This window comes from Dromiciops gliroides, chromosome 2 (assembly GCF_019393635.1).
Source record: "Dromiciops gliroides isolate mDroGli1 chromosome 2, mDroGli1.pri, whole genome shotgun sequence".
Lineage (NCBI taxonomy): Eukaryota > Metazoa > Chordata > Mammalia > Microbiotheria > Microbiotheriidae > Dromiciops > Dromiciops gliroides.
Genome location: NC_057862.1, coordinates 63,573,610 through 63,594,984, shown reverse-complemented (window position 1 = coordinate 63,594,984; position 21,375 = coordinate 63,573,610). Strand labels below are relative to the sequence as shown.

The 21,375-nt window shown below is 42.6% G+C and overlaps 1 protein-coding gene and 1 long non-coding RNA gene across 3 annotated transcripts in view; one reads left to right on the top strand and one right to left on the bottom strand.

The window, feature by feature from the left end:
* Window positions 1-21,375, bottom strand: part of TSPAN14 (tetraspanin 14) — a 90,442-nt gene that overhangs the window by 46,059 nt on the left and 23,008 nt on the right. The window contains exon 2 of one of the 2 annotated variants that reach the window (XM_043987359.1): window positions 14,907-14,968. The exons of the other annotated variant lie outside the window; for it this stretch is intronic. The gene's annotated coding sequence lies outside the window, so the exon portion shown is untranslated. The remainder of the gene's footprint in view (window positions 1-14,906; window positions 14,969-21,375) is intronic. 2 annotated transcript variants of the gene reach the window in all.
* Window positions 6,162-11,345, top strand: LOC122742830. Its single transcript, XR_006354956.1, has 3 exons — window positions 6,162-6,233; window positions 8,040-8,118; window positions 11,198-11,345. It is a non-coding gene; the product is annotated as an uncharacterized LOC122742830 (long non-coding RNA).

Genomic DNA, 21,375 nt, shown 5'->3' with positions numbered 1-21,375 from the left:
GGGATTTGGCCCTTAATAATATACAAGGTCAGTTCAGGCTGCTTAGAGGATCTGACAGGACCTAGTCTAGGATGGCCCCAGAGTGTCCCTCTCTATCTCACAGTAAGCTCTAAATTGGGCTCTGTAAAGCCTTTGGGCAAACAGCTGACTTTCTAATGTTTAAAACAAACAAAAAGTAAAAGCCCTAGAAGATATCACACGGTCAAACGAATTGACCATCAAGAAGGCTCTGAATAAGGGACCTTGTTACAGAGATATAGTGCCATTTGATAAAGGCAGGCAGGGATTAGAGAGGAGGGGAAAATGGACTTAATAAGAAGAACAGCGAAAACAGAGAAGCCAAAACAAAGAACACAAACATGCCTGACAAGATGTAATAAAATGCCTACGTGTGTGGAATAGAACCAGAATGACCCAGCAGAAAGAGCCCTGGATTCCCAGATGGGAAGAGTTCAAATCATACCTTAGATACTTACTGTCTATGTGACCTTGGGCAAAACCACCACCTTCTGCAGCTGCTGGGGCCATCAGACCTCTCAAGTGGGATGGCTACTTTGTAGAGCCCTCACTCCAAAAGGAAATCTCGGGGCAGCTAGGTGGCGCAGTGGATAAAACACCGGCCCTGGATTCAGGAGTACCTGAGTTCAAATCCGGCCTCAGACCCTTGACACTTACTAGCTGTGTGACCTTGGGCAAGTCACTTAACCCCCATTGCCCCGCCAAAAACAAAAAAAAAAAGGAAATCTCAACAAAAACTCAATGAAATCAAAAACTCCCGTGTAATCCTCCACAGTTGTATGCCACATCATGTAAGGGAACCACCTGCCTGATCTCCAGGCCTCAGCAAGTGAAGAAGATATTTGAAGCTTTGAAAACATGCCCAGCAGGATGAGCTGGATTTCTTATCTGACCATCAAAAAGACCAAAACAACTCCAGACTGGGATTCTACTATGATTTCCTTGGGCTCAGTCAGCACAGCTGCATAATGGACACAAGAGCCCCTATCTCCAAGGGTTGTTGTGAGCATCCCAAGAGATAACAGCTACAAAGTATTCTGTACAGCTTAAGTGTGCGCTATGCCTAGAATGCCAGTTTTGGAAAAGGTATACAAACCACTGACTTCTGCTCACTCAGGAATGAACTTGGGGACAGAGGAGGGATATCCATTGATAGAGGGCAGCTCCTCATCCCTGTGCTTCAAGACTTAATCAATCATTCCCCTCCCCTAATATCAGAACTATGGGAAGTGTCATATAAATGAGGATAAGAGAAGGAAAGCAGTAACCAGAACAGAAAAGCAGCCTGAACTTCAACATTCTCAAGTGGGATGGCGACTGTGGTAACAAGGACCACACCTGAATCTGTAAAGACAATTTACAAAAAGGCTGGTTCCACTTTCTGGCCCGATACCAGATGGAGCCTCCTTCCACACCCCAAGAGGGCTGTTGTGAAAGAGCATCAAAAGAAGTCATAGGAAGAGTAAAGAGCTCCTTCATAACTATAAAGGGCTATATATGTAACACAAGCCATTATTAGAGAAAATAATAAAGATAGTCCCACTTCCTCAAAGTCCTACCCTGATGCCTCATTCCAGCAAGGAGGTGACCCTCAGCCCTCCAAAAGGCAAGCGCTGACAAGCCCTAACAATCTGAAAAGATGAGTCTGGGCCCATTTAAAGCCTACATGTCTGAGATCTGAGGACTAACAAGGCAATATAATGGAAAGAATAGTGGCCCTGGATTCAGAAGACCCGAGTCTGAATCCCACCTCTTATGCTGATTACCTGTGTGACCTTGGGCAGGTTATTTTAACCTCTTTAGAGGCCAGTTCCTCATCAATAGAAGGAGGGACCTCAGGGATCCCTTCCAAAGCCAAAGCTTTGATCCTAACGTCAGAGATGCTCATCCCCAGGCTGGCTAATGAATTTTTCAGGCACAGCAACTCTCAATGACTTATCTCCTAAATCAGGAAGAAGCCACAATCTGGATGGTGGGAGAAGTATCTGAGTAGCATCCTCAAGGTCCTGAAATAGATGCAGGAAGGGAAAGAAAGGTCGGCAGATTTCCTTCCATTCTCAGAATAAGGTTTATGCAAAAATAGCCCCTGAGAGCAAAAGAGTGAACCTTTAATGAAACCACAGGGTCCAAAAGGGAAAGGGGGAAAAAAGGTGGTTGTTTTGTTATGTTGTGAAACAAAGGAGTCTTGCAGCCAAGATCTGGTCAATTATGAGCAAAAGATAACATCTGTCAGTATGATGACTGACCAAATATAAAGTAACACAGATTCCCAAATGAGCCCTGAAGGGCTACTTTTCTGGCCTATTTATTTAGTACCAGCCCCTCCAATTAAAATTCAGGGACATATCCCAAGAGGGACAAGTAAGCTCTATGGAAAATGTCCTTTAAGAGGGAAAAAGAAAAAAAAAAAAAAGGAGCGCTCTGTGAGGTATGAAGCTTATTTTTTCCTTGCCAGCAAGACCTGTCCTGGCTACTCAGTGCACTCAACTGCCCCTCATCTTTTAAAATAGTTTATATCTGTGGTAAAGACAAGAGAAGGAAGGTCACCTTTCAGTCCGCAATGTTTTATATGGGTACTGATCTAGCCCTGAAAACTAATCATTCTGTAGCCAGCACATTTCTGAGGACAGCAAGCCGGCAAATGCATGAAGGTTAATGAATTTAAGTGGTTGCTACTGTGACATCAATTTAATACAAATCACGATAAAAGTCCTCTCTCAGAAGTCCTTTTGCAGCCAGTAAGTAAAAATATGTTCCCAGCATCCCCTTGATCTCAAGTTCACAATGGAACTACCCAAAAAGCCAGCCTTCTTCTGTCTTTGATATTTATCTCATTGCTGCAAGGTAATACTCAGAGCAATCAGGCTGTAGGATTTTTAAAATTTTTTTTTAATTAACCTCAAATTTTACACAGTTCCAGAGAATTTAGAACCTAATCTCTTCCTAACTCATTCTTTGTCTTGGTCCCAAGGGTCAGTTAAGTGTGGGGGGAAAAAAAATTTAACAAAAGCCACAAAATAGTTTCAAACCTCCTACAGATAGATTGCAGTACAATGGAAAGGGAAAGGACATGCTCAATTTAGGAATCATGGGATCTTAGTTCAAACCCCACTCTGAGCTTGCTCCTGGGCAAGTCCTACTTGATCTCCTTTGATCTTGGGTTTCCTCAGCTGCAAGAGAAGACAACTGGACTAGACAGGCTTAAGAGGTCTCTTCCAAGCCTTGACCTATGATCCTGTGGTACTCAGCAGTGCAGTACATTACTACTGCTTTACAACCTTGGTTAGGTTTGTTGAATGGGCCGTCCCTTCCTCCTTAGCCAATCTTGCTCTCTTTTGTACTTGTGTCTCCTCTCTCTCTCTCTCACAGGTATAGACTACAGGGGCTTCTGATGCAAATGTTCCTTCCTTAAAGAGTTGGCTGACGGGAGCTTTGAGTAGTTTACAACCCACAGCCATAAAGATAGGATGTGTAAGGGGCAGGTTTTCCTGATTCCAAACTGGCCCTCTCTCTACTACAGCCATGCTGTCCCCGGTAATTCTCTCCTATCTGGCTTCCATAAATTTCTCTGTTCTTTGGGGCGATGACACTATCTGGTTCTTCACCCAATATAAACCCAAAACCAATGGTGTTGAAGGTCTGGCTGTTCCACAGACAGTGAGTGTGGCCGGAAACCTACGCCCAAAACAGAAAAAGAGAAATGAAACCTAGAGGCAACCCTTGGGAGACTTTAGTTAAATCTATCATTAGTCAATTCTATCACTGGGATCTCCAATATAATCCTGCTTAAAACCAAACCCTACAATTTAGTATGTGTTCATACTTTACTATAATTGCCAGCTCCCTAATACTTTTTTTTTTTTTAGTGAGGCAATTGGGGTTAAGTGACTTGCCCAGGGTCACAAAGCTAGTAAGTGTTAAGTGTCTGAGGCCGAATTTGAACTCAGGTACTCCTGACTCCAGGGCCGGTTCTCTATCCACTGTGCCACCTAGCCACCCCTCCCTAATACTTTTAATACAGCTTTCCAAAGATGACCCTTTGTTGTTCAGTCCTGTCTGACCCTCTGTGACCCCACTGGGGTTTTTTTGCCATTTCTTTCTCCAGCTCATTTTGCAGGTGAGGAAACTGGGGCCAACAGCTTAAAATGACTTGCCCAGGCTCACACAACAAGTATCTGAGGCCAGATTTGGACTCACGAAGATGAGTCTTCCTGATTCCAGGCCTGGCGCTCTCTCCTAGCTGCCCAAAGATGACCATAAGAAAAAATAAAAGCTGACATTTATGTGACAAACTTTTATATCCTGTACATTGTCTTATCTAATCCTCACAAAAGCCCAGTGAGGAAGGTGCTACTGATCGTATTGCTCCCATTTACAGGTATAGTGACTTACCCATTAGAGGTCAGACAGCTAGTAAGCCTTGGTAGCAGAATTCAAACCCAGGTCTCCCCAGATTTCAAGTGCAGTGCTTTCCCTATACCATGCTACTGCCCACCCTAACACCAAAGTATGGTCACCGAGCCACTTCATATTTGAAATGCCTTGCTAAAGTAGTTGAGGAACATCCATTCTCCATCAGTGACTATGTATGTGTATCATCTTAATGTGTACTACAGAAATGCCCAGAGTTTCAGAACTAGATCATATATCCCAGGCTTCTACCCTACGCAGGAATCTCTACATCTAAGCCGCTACCTTAGCACCTCTAACCCCAGATAGTTCACTATCTCACAAAGAACTACCACAAAAAAAAAAAAAAAGGAATGGGGTACACATTGTCATTAGACAATAACATCCACTGACAAAGTATTTTAAGGTTTCCAAAGAACTTTACATACATTATCTCATTTAACCTCAACAGCAAAAGGGATATGACCAAGAATCTGGCATTTCCTTCCCCTTTGGCCATGGCTCCAATCAAAACTGCCCTATGAGTCAAACAGAGGTGCCAGACATGAATATGGGTGCTGTCCAACACCTAAGGCTCACTAAATCCCCGGTCCTTTTTCTATCTACCCAACAGGTTTAACAGGTTCCTGTTTAGTGGAAGATGACTTCTCCTTTTATCACTCTCTCAATCACCTCAGCTTGGAACTCTCTGAATCATCTTTGACTATTCTCTTCCCCTTATCCATGATATCATCAAGTTACTAAGTCAAGTAGGTTCTATACCACCATAATAGTCTGGGCCATGAGCAATTACACCTAGATTATTGCAATAGTGACAGGGGCAGCTATGTGGTGCAGTGGATAGAGCACCGGCCCTGGATTCAGGAGGACCTGAGGTCAAATCCAGCCTCAGATACTTGATACTTACTAGCTGTGTGACCCTAGGCAAGTCACTTAACCCTCATTGCCCCACACACACAAAAAAAAAACAGCAATAGTCACTCCAGGCTTTCCTCCTTCCAACGGAACCTGGAAAACACTGCCAGATCATTTCTTGAAGTCAGGAAGACCTGACTTCAAATACTGGCTGAAACAATTACTAGCTATGTGACCCTAGGCAAATCACTTAATCCTGTCAGCCTCAAGTTTTCCCAGCTATTAAATGAGAATCAGAATAGCCCCTACCACACTCCTGTTGTGAGGATTAATGTGAAGTGCTTTTGCAAACTACTTCTTGAAGGCAGGGACTATCTTTTTGCTTGTCTTTGTATCCCCAGAGTTTATCTACAAGAGTGCCTCGTACATAGTAAGTGCTTAATAAATGTCTGTTGCCTGCCTGTGCCTTCCACCGTAAATGGCTGCTCAATAGCAAGGCTGTCATTCCAGCAGTGGACAAGAGTATGTTCGCCTCTTGGAGCTAGGAAATGGATAAGGCAGGCAGACACCCTTCCTTCTCAGCTCAGTTCTCCCATAGACTCACTCTCTCCCAGAAGGCTGAATCACATGTGCCACCTCACTGTTGTCCATTTGCCCATCTGCTAAGAAGAAAGATCTACTCTGCTTCCTTGCTTTGGTTCTGGAGGAATATTGGGAATATGCGAGATCTATCCAATTTTTTTTAAGTGTCAAAAATTCAGTTAAAACAAAGGCTGAAATGACTCCCAACCCTTTCCACTAGCTTAAATGTCAACCCAGTTCTTCTAGTCAGAAGCCCGTGAGTGCCAAGGAGGTGTGTCCACTTGAGGGGAAAAGGAGGATATGGTTGCTGAAGTACACCACTTTTCATCTCGCCAGGACTGGCTACAAATGAAGCAGCTGCATACAATGTAAGCATGACCCTGCCCCTGAGATTCCAGGAGGCAGTTCCAAAAAAGGGCAGAGCTCTGTAGAAGTGGAGGGTAGAATCATTTCCTTATGAATTACTGTCTGCACAGGTGTGCAAGATATCACCTGTTCAGACAGGAAGGAAGGAAGGAAGGAAGGAAGGAAGGAAGGAAGGAAGGAAGGAAGGAAGGAAGGAAGGAAGGAAGGAAGGAAGGAAGGAAGGAAGGAAGGAAGGAAGGAAGGAAGGAAGGAAGGAAGGAAGGAAGGAAGGAAGGAAGGAAGGAAGGAAGGAAGGAAGGAAGGAAGGAAGGAAGGAAGGGAGGGAGGGAGGGAGGGAGGGAGGGAGGGAGGGAGGAAGGAAAGGAGGGAGGGAGGGAGGTAAGGACAAATTACAATTCTCACACAGCCTCCAACCCAGCTGTTGTAATAGGGGGGTGGGGGTGGGGTGAAGTGGAACAAACAGGGAATTGGGAAAAAGGAGAGATCTGTACTGGGGGAACCCCTGAAAAAAGAACCATTTCTGTAGTTTATCATTTTTCTGCAGCAGTTTCCAGAATCTCTGCCTCTAGGCAGGGGTGAGATTAGCAGAAAGAAGGAATGGGACAGAAAAAAATCATTATATCCTCCATTTGCCTTCACCTTATACCTTCTTCCTTTGCACCCTTCCCTAGGCCCTGTCCTAGGAACAGAGCATGGATTTATCCAGGTTAAATAATCATACAAAAAAGGAAATTTACTGCCTTAAGAGTGAACTGGGAGAGAGAGATGGTGGAGAATAGTATAAGTCCCAGCTCTGACTGTATGTTTTGGCATCTCAGGTCCTTCCCAGAATTAGCTGGTTCAGCCACCTCCTCCCCCTCCACCAGCAGCCTCACAGAGTCAGCCCCACCCTTCCCCGCCCCTTTAGATAAACCTAAAATTTAACCGGTGGTGTTTTTGATTAGGTCAGCTGGGCCTCTGGAGAGAGGAAGAAAGAGGGGAGGAAAGGACCTTTGGGTGAACATGGTTCCACACAGAAGCTGGTGTCTTTTTTTGCCTGATCCATAGATAAAACAATAACAGGATAGCAGGTAACCCGGCTTCAAGATCTCCAAAAGTAAAATATTGTCTTTCTCCTTTTCTGAAAGTAGCTGCCCGGCTGAAGGTCACACAGTTTGTTAGTTCTTAAAGAAGGCTGTTTCTTGAAAACACAGACATACTTTAAAATCTTCTGCAGTAGATTTAGAGCTCTTTGAGGGCAAGGGCTGTTTTAGGCTTGTCTTTCTATCCCCTACCTACTGGCACACAGTAGGTGTTTAATAAATGCCTGTTGAATTGATCTATAAAAGAAGTTCCTAACCCCACAGCTCCCAAAAGCAACTTCCAAGAAAAAAAGAAATGACACATAATCCATGATCCTGTTGCCCAGGCTGAGCACAGTCCTTAGAATTCACTACAATAAGAAGCTGTCCTCTTTTAAAGCTACAGTATATCACCTGGAAGACCCTCTTTTCTGATCCAACTCCTGTTGTCCTCTCTCACAGCACATTACCCCCCCACACACACACACAAGGCCTCCAATCACTGTGGATGATTCACCGTAAAATCTCTCCCAATTCAGGAACAGGGCAATCCCAAGGCAGTTCTAGTGAGTCATAGCCCAGCAGAATTAGCTGCTGCTTCTTTGGTTGTTTTTGTCTTTTTGTTTTATTAGCAATCCCTGGCGAGTTGGGCTAAGGATGGGCAGGGCAGCCTACTAGTGGGCCTCACTCAATTCCAGACAAATTATCCAAATGTCAAATGAATAAATGACCTCTCTTCTATCACAGTGGCAGAGTTTCCAAGGCCAAGACAGCGCAGATATGCATCAATTCAGGAGGAAATGGAGAATTGGATCTGGAGTCAGGGGTAGGTTCAAGTCTATCACCTTGCCCCTTAGTAGCACCACCTAGGGGGTTGGAAAAAGTGGTCTCTAAAGTCCCTTTCAGCTTAAATTTCTTATGAACCTAAGAAATTTGACAAACTTGATGTTTCTGAAAAAGTGGGTAAGACAACATTTCTATAAATAGAATCATGTTAACTGCCATCCTAAATTTCATGCGCCCGATTTTGTCAAAGTAAGCATGACTATACCGTGTGTCCCAAAAGTCTTAGTGCAGTTTTAAGCTATCAAAACTTCAGACTTCCATTTTTAAAAACAACTTTTAAAAAGTGTTTTAAAACTTAAAATTGCACTGAAGACTTTTAGGACACACTGTATGTAAAGGAGAGAATGTCAGAGACAAAACAGATTAAGTATGATCGTATAAACTAGGAATTTTTTTTTTAAATGGTTCCCATAGGGGCCCTATTAGACAATATGATTTTAAAATTTAGAACTCTAGTGCTAAAAAGAATGTTAGAGATCATCTAACTACAACTTCCTATCCCAAGCTGGAAGATAGTCTAGAACATCCTTGATAAATGACCACTGAGAAGTTTCCTGAATACCTCTGGCCAGGGGGAACTTGCTGCTTACTCCGGAATAAGGCATCTGAATTCTTTCTTGTACTGAGCCATTATGTAAAACAATGATAGGGTTACATAAACATTTAGATCTAGGAAGAAAAGTTAGGGTAATCAAAATCCAACTCCCCTCATTTTGCAGTTGAAGCAATGAGGCACAAAGAGGTCACATTTCTTACCCAGAGTCATATAGGGACAAGCAGGATTTGAATCCAGGCCTTCCTGACTCCAAGCCCAGAGCCCTACCTACTTTACTACTCTGCCTCAAATCTCCCTCCTAACACTTCTACTTAATTGTATTAATTTTACCAATTTAAATCTAATCTCTCTTCCACAGGATGACCCTTCAGGGATTTAGAGACAATAATCACTTTGTTCAGTCTGCTTTTATGACCAAACTAAACATAAGAGAGCATTACTGGGGTCAGCTAGGTGGCACAGTGTATAAAGCACTGGCCTTGGATTCAGGAGGACCCTAGTTCAAATCCGGCTTCAGACACTTGACACGTACTAGCTGTGTGACCTTGGGCAAGTCACTTGACCCTCATTGCTCTGCCAAAAAAAAAAAAAAGGAAAAAAAAAAAGAGAGAGCGCATTACTGGATTTAAAGTGAATAATTCTGATTACATGAAATTCAAAAGGTTGTATACAAACAAGACCAATGCAGCCAATATTAGAAGAAAAGCGAAAAACTAGGAGGCCTCAGTTTTCTCATCTGAAAAGTGATACAGGGGGCAGCTAGGTGGTGAGGTGGATGGAGCACTCACCCTGGATTCAGGAGGACCTGAGTTCAAATCCAGCCTCAGACACTTGACCCTTACTGGCTGTGTGACCCTGGGCAAGTCATTTAACAAGAGCTGTGTGACCCTGGGCATGTTACTTAACCCCAACTGCCTCACAAAAAAAAAAAAAAAAGAAAGAAAGAAAAGAAAAGTGATACAGTTGGACCATTTGGCTCTCTAAGGTCCTTACTAGCTAAAAAAAAACCCAAATTCTCAGAATACGTTATAAAGTAGAGGTACTCCTAAACAATAAAGAACTCAGTAACACTCAGTTCACAGAAATCCATCCAAATAAGCAACAATAAAAACTGATTTCACAAGAATGAGGAGAAAACATGGTTTTATATCATGAAGATGAATGACTGGAGGTCAGTAGAGAGTCTGGGGCTGTATATACAAATCTCCGAGTCATCAGCATAGAGATTTTTTTTTTAATTAATAAAGTATTTTATTTTTTCCGTTACATGTAAAGATAGTTCTCAACCTTTGTTTATACAAGCTTTACAATTTCAGATTTTTCTCCCTCCCTCCCCCCTCCCCTAGACAGCAGGTAATCTGCTTTGGTTATATATATATATATATATATATATATATATATATATATATACACATACACACACACATATATATATGTATATATATATACACATACACACACACATATATATATGTATATATATATATACACACACATAATAACATTAATCCTATTTCTGCATTAGTCATGTTATAAGAGAAAAAAAATCAGAGCAATGATGGAAAACCTCAAAATAGAAAAAAAACAACAGCATCAAAAATAAAAGAAATAGTATGGTTCATTTAGCATCTATACTCCGCAGTTCTTTTTTTTTTTTTTCCTGGATTTGGAGATCCTCTTCTATCATGAGTTCCCTGGAACTCTTCTGTGCCATTGCACTGGTGAGAAGAATATAGTCCATCACAGTAGATCAACACTCAATGTTGATGTTACTGTGTACAATGTTCTTCTAGTTTTGCTCATCTCACTCATCATCAGCCCACACAAGACCCTCCAAGTTTCTCTGAACTCCTCCTGCTCATCGTTTCTTATAGCACAATAGTATTCCATTGTATTCATATACCACAACTTGTCCAGCCATTCCCCAATTGATGGGCCCCCCCTCAACTTCCAATTCCTTGCCACCACGTAAAGAGAGCAGCTATAAATATTTTTGTACATGTGGGTCCCTTTCCCCCTTCCATGATCTCTTTGGGAAAAAGACCCAAAAGTGGTATTGCTGGGTCAAAGGGTATGCACAGCTTTATCGCCCTTTGGGCATAATTCCAAATTATCAGCATAGAGATTAAAGTTAAAAATCATCTGCCAAGCGAGGGAGTTGGAAGAAATGCCCTCAAAGGAAGGTCCCCTCTAGCTCCGTATGTGTTCTTCTGAGATCCAGCATGCCGTGTCACCTCACTCCAATTCACCTCCCATGATCCACCGTACTCAAATCACTTATCTAACAATTCAACCAAAAACAAATCCAAATCCTACCAATTATCTTGTCTTGGCAACATGGCCACCAGCTCAAGAGCAAATACTCTTCTTGATATCTCAGCAAACTGAGCATAAAGACAGATGCGGGTAAGGAAAGGCTCAAGTAGTATTTAAAGTATTTCACTGGTATGTGAAGTCACAGAAATAGGTTTATACAGTATTAAAATACCCTCATTTTTTTCAGATAACACAAATGAAGCGCAGAGAATTGAAGTGACCTGCCCAACATCACACTGCTAATGAGCAGAAGAGTCAAGACATCTCTTGACTTCCAGTACATGTTTCTTACTACCATGCTACACGGACACTAATGGAAGAGTGTCTGTTTTTTAATACCTTCTTTCTTTGAACAGAAACATAAACCAAACTAAGAGAAAACTGCCAAAAACATCCCTCAGAAACCTGTTTGACTAGAACTCAATCTACGATCACATCACACTGTTCGGAATGTCCTAGTTTCCAATGACATGCTGACTTCTGGTTTGATAAGAACACCAGTGTAGGGGTGGATGGATGTGTAAGGTTGACTAGTGTAGCTTGTATGCCTACCTACCCCAGTTGCAACAGATGGTATTCCACCAGAAGCAGGTGCCATGAATTCTATCTTATCCTAAAGAATATCTTTTCTGGCTAAATTCCCAAGTAATTCAAATGGAACAGACATAGGCATAGCTATTCATCAGGTGCATGATTTTATTTTTTAATTTTTAATTTTTTTTTTAATGGGGGAATGGGGTTAAGTGACTTGCCCAGGGTCACACGGCTAGTAAGTGTCAAGTGTCTGAGGCCGGATTTGAACTCAGGAACTCCTGACTCCAGGGCCAGTGCTTTATCCACTGTGCCACCTAGCCGCCCCAGGTGCATGATTTTATGATCCCATGGGGCATTCAAAGCTTGGTCTACACAGGTACCATCCCCAAAGACCAATAATGCCCCTGGGAAAACTGAGACTTGTTATTCTTCAAAAGGTAGGCCAGTTGGGGCAGCTAGGTGGCGCAGTGGATAAAGCACCGGCCCTGGAGTCAGGAGTACCTGAGTTCAAATCCGGCCTCAGACGCTTAACACTTACTAGCTGTGTGACCCTGGGCAAGTCACTTAACCCCAATTGCCTCACTAAAAAAAAAAAAAAAAAAAGGTAGGCCAGTCACTGTGAGAATTTCTTTTGCTGACTATCCATATGTGTTACAAAGATTTTGTTTTTTCAAACTGGGGGCATGTATAAAAGAAGGACTAGAATAGAGGAGGCAAGATGGGAGGGGGAGAGAAAAGAACAGGGAGGAGAGAGACAAGAGGCAAAGAGGGAAGAGGGTCCGCAGAGGGAAGGCCTCAAAGAATCACATACAGGTCAGCTTGTAAAGTTACATGTTGAATTTATCATTCAAATAGAGATTTATCATGCACATAGAGATTTGCAGTTTCACATATAATCCACTTTTTCTATTCTACTATGTAAAGGGAAATGCCCATCTCATTTGGTACTTGTTATGTTCAGAACATTAAAAATTAACTTAAAAAAAAGAAAAAATAGTGGAAAGTTTCCAGTGATATGATAGTCTCTGCTGTCTAAGAACATTAAAGGGGGAAAAAAAGTGGTTTACAATATACAGCTGAAGGGGGAAAAAATTTCATAAACAGATTTTAAAGGTTCTTGCCTAATTAAGATAGTGGGCCACAGACTGTCATAAGAACATAATGTAATTTTCACAGCATGCTTTTTATATGGGCCAGATTCCCTTATATGCTACTCTGAAGAATCTGCCAAAATCAATGTACAATATGTGATGATTAAATGCTTACCAAGCAACTAGCCTGGTCCAACTGGGTTTCTGTTTCAAAGGATAATAGTTTAAGTCCCTGTCCCTGCCCTCAAAGAGATTTCACTCTAGCTGGGAAGACACTCATGAAAATTTGATGAATAAGTATGACTTTTTGGAGAAATGCAGGAAGTGTGTCAGTACCCTCAGGGTGCAAAAAAAAAAAACCAAGGAAAGCTAGAAATGGCAGATTTATGGCAAAATGTTGAGAAAAGAGCACAGGAGAGCATAACATAAATGTTCTAAGCAGTGATGCCAAATAAAAACAGAAAGAAGATCCCTGCAGGCCAGCATATTGACTTGGAAAGCCACAAATTAACATTATCTATTCTGTATTTTTATTTATTTTGTTAAACATTCCCAATTACAATTTAATCTGGTCCAGTCCATTCCCAGCTGTTCAACACCTCTCCTATAGAGATTTAAGTACTCCAGAGTTCAGTATTTGACAAAAACTGCTGGGAAAACTGGAAGATAGTATGGTGGAAACTAGGCATAGACCAATATCTTATACCATATACCAAAATAAGGTCAAAATGGGTACACGATTTAGACATGAAGAGTGATAACATAGGTAAATTAGGGGAGGAAGAAATAATTTACTTCTTAGATCTATGGAGAGAAGAATTTATGACCAAACAAGAGATAGAGAATATTATGAAACACAAAATGGATGACAAGCGCTCCGAGAATTCAAATTCTTTAAGCAATCCATTTATTGTCTAGTACAGCTAGGTGGGGTAGGAAGCGATAGAGTGCTGGACCTGGAGTGAGGAAGACCTGTGTTCAAATCCAGATTCACCAACTAGGTGACCCTGGAGAAATTATCTAATCGCTATCTGCCTCAGTTTCCTCAACTGTAAAATGGGTCTAAGAGCACCTACATCCCAGGGCTGTTGGGAGGACCAAACGAGATAATATTTTGTAAAGTGCTTAGCGCAGTGCCTGAGAAACATGGTAGACACTTAATAAAAAAACACACCTAGTGCTGAACAATCTCTCTGCCATGCTAAGATTTCCACACTAAGGCTTTTTGTTGTTATTGTTATAATAGGATTAGACCTTTATGCCTAATGTCATCTATAACTACTTAACAGAGACTGATTTTAAACATTTGGAATCTAATATCCTTCCTACCTTTCACTCCCAAAATATAGATTGAGGCAGATTGGGGATGGTTTTCAATGAGTCCGCTATAATTTTTTTTAATCTAATGAGATCATGTATGTAAGTCTTTGGCGTCAGTTATTGCTATTACAACTATACTTATTACAAGGACAGTTGGTTTTACAAAATGGTGTCTTTCTCTTTCTCTCTCTCTCTCTCTCTCTCTCTTTTTTTTTTTTGCGGGGCCATGAGGGTTAAGTGACTTGCCCAGGGTCACACAGCTAGTAAGTGTCAAGTGTCTGAACCCAGGTACTCCTGAATCCAGGGCCAGTGCTTTTATCCACTGTGCCACCTAGCTGCCCCCTCTTTCTCTTTTTTTAAGCTTCATCCTGATACCCCTTTTCCTTAGAAGAAGCTCCATCTCCAAAGTGAAACAACTCTCTGCCTGATGAGTCTCTCCACCCCATCCCAGGACAAGGGGCCTCTCTGACACAACCCTCTGGAGAAGAATTATCTAATGTGTACAGCATTCTGGCCTACTTCTAAGTGACACAGAAAGAACCCGGTAACAAATGCCTCTCAGAGTTAGGGTGCCTTCAAGAAGCTATTAAAAGCTTAAGCTGTCATGGAGGCAAAAATAATTAAAAATGAAGCACATTTAGGGGTAAAGGAAAAAAATGTTAAGACCTAGAGGAAAACCAAGCTCAACTGACCAAAAACTCAGAGCTGTAGAAAGCCCAGACTCCAAAAGTAGGTTAAAAGGACCCATCCTTGACATAAAGAGGTGCCCCAGAAATGAATAATGAGAAAGATGGCACATAAAGCAAGAAATAAGAGACTCAAATTAATCCTTTTTTTAAAACTCCTGCAAAAATCCCATGAGTTATAATGTTTTGAGAGGCATTGAATGGTTAAGAGAGCTGCTCTTGGAGTTAGCAAGACCTGGGTTCAAGGTCTGCCTCTGAAACATACCAGCTTTGTGACCCAAGGCAAGTCACGTCACTTCTCAGTGCCCAGGACGGCTTCAGATCTACCTGGGGAGAGAAAAAGACAACTGTGCTCACCTAGGAGTTTCTTCTACCAATGAGATCACAGACCCAGTTGGAATTTCTGCTCAGTAACTTAACTTGCAAAAACATAGTTGCTTAAGCAGCACCAAATGAACAGTCCCAAATCAAAAGCTTATCTCTCCCACCCCCCCCCACCACCTTTAACACAGGGTCAAAGCTAACAGAAGTCAAAGGCATTAGTGGACCAATGAATAGAAAGGCATAGTAAAGGTAGCAGGAAGACAAAAGTTCAAAACCTATCTGAATAACTGCTGTGTAACCCTAGGCAAGTCACTGAACATAACTCAGCCTCAGTTTCCTCATGGGTAAAATGAAGATGACAATAGCACCTATTTAAAGGGTTACAAGAATAAAAATAATATAATTGCTTTGCAAAACTTAAATCACTACATAATTTCAGAAAACAAAATAAAATAAAGCAATATTCAAACAAATAGATCTATATGGCCTGTCCAGAAAGTATTATGGTCTCCAATTCTTGCACTGTTTAAATTCACATTAACTCTGCCTTGGGATACACAAGAACTTTGTGACATCCCCTGGGAGAAGTACAGATTATCCCAAAGACATTGAAGTGACTGGCCAACTGAGTCCAGCTAGAGATAATAGCTACAAAGGGTACTCGGAAAAAGGACAATGCAAATATTGCAGTGGATCTGGAATCCTATTCATTTTGAAATTCCTTCCATTGATGCAGAACATTCTCCATCCATGAACACAACCCATGACCCATTAAACTTTTTTGTCCACGTCCTTCCTTCCATTAAGTTCCCCACAAGAGGTCCGGCCAACATGCTCCATGCCTTCCTCTCTTTCTCATGACTTTAAAGGCAACAACAGTAGAGTAACTGTAAGCTATGCATCTCTCTTCCCTCATGCTCCCCACAATGACCAGGCTCTTTTCTCTTCCCATCATACAAGTTTCTTTGACGATATCTTTTACCCTTTCTTCAGTTCCTCACTGGCGTATAGCCGCCATGTGCTATGAACCTCTGTCTTCTGGGTGATACCAGTTTGATCTCAATGCCACGGAACAATACCATAGGAATGTTAGTGTCAGCCCACGAAAATAAAAGGTAAAACCCGAACACAAGATGCATGGCCACAGTGGCAAAGCTCAACAGACAGCAACTCCAAGCAACGTTTCAAACTCAGGTAGCTGCAAATTCTAGTGTTTATCAGAACAAAGACGATGGCTCCGTTGGAACAGAGGGGGCATGAGACGCATTCCTGCCAGTCATGAAAACAGGACGGAATATTAAAGTTTCACTGAAGACTAGTTCACACTCAGATAATTTCTGGGTGACATGACGTTTTAACAACAACGAACCATGAACAGGACAACTTTATTCTGCTTATTCAAGTCAAAGCGGGGGAGGAAAGGAGGGAAGCATGGAGAATGGACACTAGAGACCAGAAAAGTAAATCCACAATAGGAGAAAACAGATGAAACACTTGTATATAGCACAACTTTCCATAATAACTCCTACTCTCCAATCTGCTGCAATGAAAAAGCCCAAAACAAAAAGGAATGTCACTGACTGCTAGAGTTGGGTGGGAAACTGGGATATTGCTGGGACTTGAACTTGTGAAGACCTGAGTTTGAATCCTACCTTAGACACTGGACAAGTTACTTCCTCTCTGTGCCTCAGTTTTCCTCATCTATAAAATGCGAATAATATAGCACCTATCTCACAGGGTAGTTATGACCATAAAGTAACCTAAGTTATTTGCTTTGCAAACATTAAAGAACACAATATAAATGCTAGCTATTCTTTCTGATTTTCTCTCTGAATCCCTGAGCTCCTAGTGATGTGGGATGGAATTTGGGGTCAAATTGATTATCCCAAAAGAATTACAAGACTCAGTGACTCAGTTTCCCAAATTTTATTGCAATACTGTGGATGACCACAGGGAGAGAACCAGAATATTGGAAAAGTATCTCTTGAATAGTGAAAGAAAAGACAGTTATATTCATAGTATAGATAAATTGATTATCAGTGTCATGGTGTTTCAGGTGAGGGCTTATCCTAATTTGGAGTTCCTGGGGCCCTAAGCCAACCCCTGAGGCAGGTACCTTTTTCAGTGGAGGTATGTTTTGGGGGTTTACACGTCATAAGGTGAATCTGGGGACAAATTTGGCCTTTTCTGTGCATTTCTCTTTCTGTTTCCCATGACTAGTTTCAAAATATCTCCATTTTTCATTAGAATTCCTATACCCTTGTCATTTAGTCTAAGGTCATCATGGCCTCTCTCCCTCTGTTCCCGTTATGGACACTGATTTCTGTGGGTACAAGAACCTAGTATAAGTTATCCATTAACTGGGGTCTGACTCCCTTTTAGAGCTAATATCTGAATTAGAGCTTGGGTCTTGGGTTTTTCTATTAACCCTTTTTTCACCTCCTACATCACTAGCATAGAGCCTTGCACACAGTAGGTGCCTTAAAAAAGCTTGCTGGGGGCAGCTAGGTGGCATAGTGGATAGAGCACCGGCCCTGGAGTCAGGAGGACCTGAGTTCAAATCTGGCCTCAGACACTTAACACTTACTAGCTGTGTGACCCTGGGCAAGTCACTTAACCCCAATTGCCCCCACACACACACACACACACACAAAGGCTTGCTGGATTGGTAATGTTATAATTTAAAACTAAAGCAGACAAATATTTTGGTTGTCATTTTTTATTCATTTCAGCCTGTCCATGACCTCATTTGGGGTTTTCTTGGCAAAGAAACTGGAGAGATTTGCCATTTCCTTCCCCAGCTCATTTTACAGAAGAGGAAACTGAAGCAAACAGGGTTAAGGGACTTGCCTAGGGTCACCCAGCTAGTGTCTGAGACTAGATCTAAACTCAGGAAGATGAGCCACATAGCTACCCAATGCATACAAAAGCAAAATCAAACAAAACCACAACCCACCTTCTGCAATTCCATGGCAAACAATTTTTCCGACTTCGTCAGCTGCTCTGAGAGCACCTTATCATTGATCCCTTCCCTCTCCCTGGCCGGGACCCCGGGAGTCATCATTATAAAAACGGGTGGGGGGAAACAAATCAGATTAAGAAGTAAAATGTTTGTTCCCCGGTAGAAGGAACTTTCAGACAAAGAGAAAACTCTGCTGGCCTTGCAATCGGATGCTCAGCCCTGGCAGGGGGGAGGGGAGGTGGGCTGGAGGAGGAGGTTTTGTTGGGATCCTAGCATATTCAGGGCTGGCATTCCTTTGCAATCAGCCAGAAGATTTATGTCACAAGAGCTTCATTCAAGCTACGCCCAAGAGAAGGCCTTTATTGTGTACTGGGCGCAAGAACACAAGAGATCTGGTAACAAAGAAAAATGGCTCGCTCCCCGGGGCCACAGGCTCAGCCAGGCTGGCCTGAACAACTCTGCTGTCAGGGCTCTGCCTGCCAGCCGAGCCTTTTCTGGTAGAGAGGGGGCCTTGAGTGGCTTTGAAAAGGGGGACACGGCGCACTGGGCACCCGGGCACAAAGCGAGGATGGATGGCTAGAGAAAGAGAGCGACCGAGGGCACGCTTTTGGCCCCCTGCCCAAGCACTGCAGCTGAGCCCCGGAGCCCCGGCCGGGCACTCCATAGCCAAGATGCCAGCTGCTGTTTGCCAGCCCGTTCCAAAGACCCAAAGGGAAGCAGAAGATGAAAGATGGGGTGGGGGTGCAGAGACGGGGAAGGCCTCATAAGCTGATTTCCTTGGGGGGCGGGGAATGCGGTGGGGAGGGGGGGAGCGTTCACACTGTGGGGAAAGGAGTCCAACAAAAACCAGGCTGAAGAAGGCAGATGGCAGGCAGGTGGTGGTTATTTCTCGCCTCCCCCCTCCCCCTGCCCAGCTGGTAAATAGGGTCATGAGAAACTTTTGTCAACTGTCTCCACCAAGGAGTTTGGTTCCCTGGTGGGGAGATGGGGGTGGGGAGGGGGCAGCGCAAGGGAAGGATGCTAAAAAAGCCTAGCACCCTCAGGGGAAGGAGCCCACCAAGCAAGCCGTTCAACTAGCAGAAAAAGAAAACAGAAAACCTCCAGATTTCACCAATTTGAGGCTTCTTTTGCTGCAAGGCATAAGGCACACTGGCATTTATTTTAAGAATCATTTCAATCACATCTGGCGGGAAAACAGAATACAATGACTTGGTATTCAATATTAGCCTTTTTTTTCTTTTGCTCTAAATTTAATTTTAAATGCCCAGAACAAAAAAAGAGAAAACAAAAGAGTTAAGAATGGGAAATACCCCCACCCTACTACCACTAAAAAAGGCCATTTTGTTTCTTGTTAAATTTAATGTATGGTTTTGTTTTGTTTTATTTTTTAAAAAAGAGGCAAACTGTACCTAGTCAAGCTTTGTAATAATCCTCTTTGTTCTTTGTATATTGAAATGTCCTTGTTCTTGATGAATGCGCTTATGATAAGGAATTATGTTTTCAAGGGGAAGGAATGCCACCTTGAAAGTTCATGATCCAAGCTAATTAATTAGCTGAACTAAGAAGGTAAGAAGGGGCCTATGGAAACTCCCACAGTTCTTAGAACAAGGACTTAAGTTTTTCCAAACAGCTACAAAGGTCCACCCAGTAGAACAGCCCTCAAAATTGCTCAGCCTCCCCAGAGTAAAGGTGTCTCATCCAAATCAATAACACCCACGGTGGCCCAGGGCCCTCCTCCATCCAGCTGGGCAGGCCACCACAGGTCAAATCCCTTGATAAACACAACAATAAAAATCTCTGCATAACAGAAGTTCCCAAGTCCTAGCCCCAGATTCCCCAGAGGATACAGTATACAGTTAAATTCCAGGACAACCAGAGACTCCAGAACATCAGGCCTCAACAGGTGGTTAGACTCTTTTCTTAAGTGACTTGGTAAGCAAATGCAGGGTCAGGGGTGCTAAAAATGTGAATCAAGTCTGGGCGAAGAACAGGTTAATAGGTTAATAAGTACTTCCTGAATCAAGCAACTGCTAGCCTATTTTCTCTGACCAATGAGATTCCTCTGTGAGAATAATAGATTACCTACCAAACAGGAATATTGTAAAAGATTGAAGTCCTGCTTTGGAACAAGTTAAACTGCAAATGCATAACAGTCTCTATAAATGAGGGATTTTTGGGTCCAGACTTGTGGTTTCTTACGTGTGGGGAACACCCGGGTATGACAAGATTGCTCCACAGACACACATCAGCAGCTGCGTGTAATTGATAGTCTGAGTAATCTGGAAAACTGGGAGTTCAAGTGAGCACTGCCCATGGCTATCAACATACTAATATATCCCTGGCAGCATGTGTGACCCCATGTCCTTCCTGACTCTGCAGCCAGGCCTTTATCACGGCAATCGCAGATTCAGACTCAGAAAACACTGCTGGGGCAGCTAGGTGGCGCAGTGGATAGAGCACTGGCCCTGGAGTCAGGAGTACCTGAGTTCAAATCCGGCCTCAGACACTTGACACTTACTAGCTGTGTGACCCTGGGCGAGTCACTTAACCCCAATTGCCTCACTAAAAAAAAAAAAAAAGAAAGAAAACACTGTTGACTCATTTTACAGAAGATGAAACTGAGTCCCTGAACATGTCCAAGCTGGCAGAGCTGAGATTGAAACCAAAGGTGACTAACTCCACATCTGCTGCCCTTTACCCCACACCACCATCCTAATGCCAGGCGACTTCTCATACAAATGCTTCACACCATGCATTATCTCATGTTATCCTCAAAACCATGCTGTCCAGTATATAAGTCAAACATTATCATTCCCATTTTATAGATTAGACCATTGACGCTCAGAGATTAACTGACTTTCCCAAAGTAACACCAGTGCATGAGGAAGCCAGGATCCAAATCGGCCTCAAAAGACACTAGTGTCATTCTTCCAATCACCCCAGCTTGAAACTAGGACTGCCCTTAGAAAATCCTTCTAGTCCAACCTCCTTCATTTTATATCTAGCTCAGAAGAGAATTTAACCTGCCTAAGTGTCCCAATGTCAACCAGAGAGAGTAGACTAAAATTAAGGGCTTTTCCTTCAAGCAAATCTGCTTTTTGAAATCTTTATGCATAAGGGAGTAACACAACATGTGGATCAATTGGCTCAATGAGCACATATTCTATTCCAAGGGCTGGGGATAAAAAGGTGACATCTAGACAGCCCCTTCCCTCAGAGTTGGGACGATTCCCTTACAAGTTTGCAACTGGCTTCATAAGGAAGCCTAGATGATAGGCCTACTCAAACTACATCACTCTGATGGCCTTAAGCAGCTCTGGAAGTAGGAGGACAGTCCATGCCTGAAAATCCCCTCACACACATACTGACCCCTAATCCTGAAGAATGCCCAAGATTGGCCAACTGCATCCTCCACACCACCTGAATGCTCAATGGAGACATTCCACAT